Raw genomic sequence first — 2,072 nt, forward strand, 5'->3', positions numbered from 1 at the left:
AGCAGTTGATATCCCCATCACTAAATATTTCCTGATTTTTTTTCTGTGTAATATTCAAATGAGTATTAAAGAAAAAAGCTACAATTTGTCCTTATGTTTATGTATTCTGAAATTATTTGTGGTTTATTAGAACTGAAAGCAAAGTCACCAGAGGTCAAGAATCAAGGGTGTTGTGTTATTATTATCAAATTATTAATATTTTGTTAAGGGAAATATGATACATGAACAATTACTATCCAATGCTGCTGAGAGGGGAAGATTTAAGTCCTTTTTCTATTAATAATACTTAAATCCCTTTTCTACTAATAATGTCAGCTGAGGGTCAGCAACTGACCCCACCACTCTGAGCTTCTCAGTTTCTTTATTTGTAAAAATGATGTTATGATATTTTCCCTGTCCACCTTACAGGGGTATTTTGAAATCAAATGGGGTCATTTTTTTTTTTTTTAATATGGAACGCTTCACGAATTTGCATGTCATCCTTGTGCAGGGGCCATGCTAATCTTCTCTGTATCGTTCCAATTTTAGTATATATGCTGCCGAAGCGAGCACTCATTTTTTTTTTTTTTTCGAGACAGAGTTTCGCTCTTGTTACCCAGGCTGGAGTGCAATGGCGCCATCTCGGCTCACCGTAACCTCCGCCTCCTGGGTTCAGGCAATTCTCCTGCCTCAGCCTCCCAAGTAGCTGGGATTACAGGCACGTGCCACCATGCCCAGCTAATTTTTTGTATCTTTAGTAGAGATGGGGTTTCACCATTTTGACCAGGATGGTTTCGATCTCATGACCTCGTGATCCACCTGCCTCGGCCTCCCAGCATGGGGTCATTTTTAAGAGGAACTTGTGAATTAAAGAGTGCTACATAAATGTTGGAGTTTAGAGATTATTTGTAACTTCTTAATGATGTTTCTTCTTTTTGAGGTATGACATAGTATCATTTTGAAATGTTATCTTGCTTCCCAAAAAGAAAACCTCTCAAGCTAATAAGTAAAAATAATGACAAGAAACAAGTTACATGTTGTAGTTACTCAAAGTAATGACGTATCTGAAACTGTGCTGACGTCTGAGTGGAAAGTGAATTCCACTCAGAATTGCTCTGGCTCAGTTTCTACTATGGAAACATGCAAGAGCTTTTTCTAATTCTCAGAATTTTACCCTTGAAAAATCACAGTCCCGAGAAGTACACCAGGAAATGACTTTGGAACCCAGAGCCCAGAGGCCAATTCTCAGTATGGGAACTTAGAGAAAAAGTGGAGATATATGTTTATATGTGTTCAGTCAACCACCTCCAGGGAGCTGGTCCTTAAATGGATTGATTTCTCTGCTTGCAATTTTCCTAGAGCGTGGAGTCTTATAGGAGAGCTGTTTCTTGCACTCTGCTACCTTTACATCACCCTAGAAGAGTCCATCAGGAGATAAGCCTGTTTGATGCCTTAGATTCTTATTTATATTTTCTTTAAGATGCTCTGAAGGCATCTGTTCAGATGGTATCTGTGGATATGGAGGCTTTGGAAGGACTTAGCAGCCAGTTGATGGCCACTGACCTTTGTCCCTTCATTTTGTTGACAGCTCGACTTGTAATGCCCAGTGGTCTTGATCGAGGTAAGAGGTGGTGCTCCCTGGACTGAACCCTAGACCAGAATATCATAGGCATCGAGTCTGTGGCTGAACAGGTCCCAGATTTGCTCCTCCTCCCTTGTTTGCTTTGCCTTGGAAAAGACCTAATGAATATAAATAATCTGAACCTAAGTTCCTGCAATGATCTCAACCAGGACAATACAGCAGGGAGGTTTTTCTGTGAGAGGAAGACTACACTCTGTTCCCAAGTATGATCTTTTATTTCTTATTCTCACCAATTCCTGTTGGGTGCTTGTCTATCTCCTAAAACTAACCACCTCAATCATCTTATGAGAGAGAACTTCTTGTCTTTAGATCTAATTGATTGGAAAAGAAGAAATTAATTTTTGTCTATTTTAATGTTCTTCTTTATTATAAAATGGCATTATTCTTTAAAAAAATTTAAATTATACTTTAAGTTCTGGGATACATGTACAGAATGTGCATGTTTGTTACT

The 2,072-nt window shown here is 38.6% G+C and overlaps 1 non-coding gene across 1 annotated transcript; it reads right to left on the minus strand.

The window, feature by feature from the left end:
- Window positions 1-445: 445 nt before the first annotated feature.
- LOC118146980 (U6 spliceosomal RNA) lies at window positions 446-552 on the minus strand. Its single transcript, XR_004733163.1, has one exon. It is a non-coding gene; the product is annotated as a U6 spliceosomal RNA (small nuclear RNA).
- Window positions 553-2,072: the final 1,520 nt, after the last annotated feature.

Source organism: Callithrix jacchus, chromosome 13, assembly GCF_049354715.1.
Source record: "Callithrix jacchus isolate 240 chromosome 13, calJac240_pri, whole genome shotgun sequence".
NCBI lineage: Eukaryota > Metazoa > Chordata > Mammalia > Primates > Cebidae > Callithrix > Callithrix jacchus.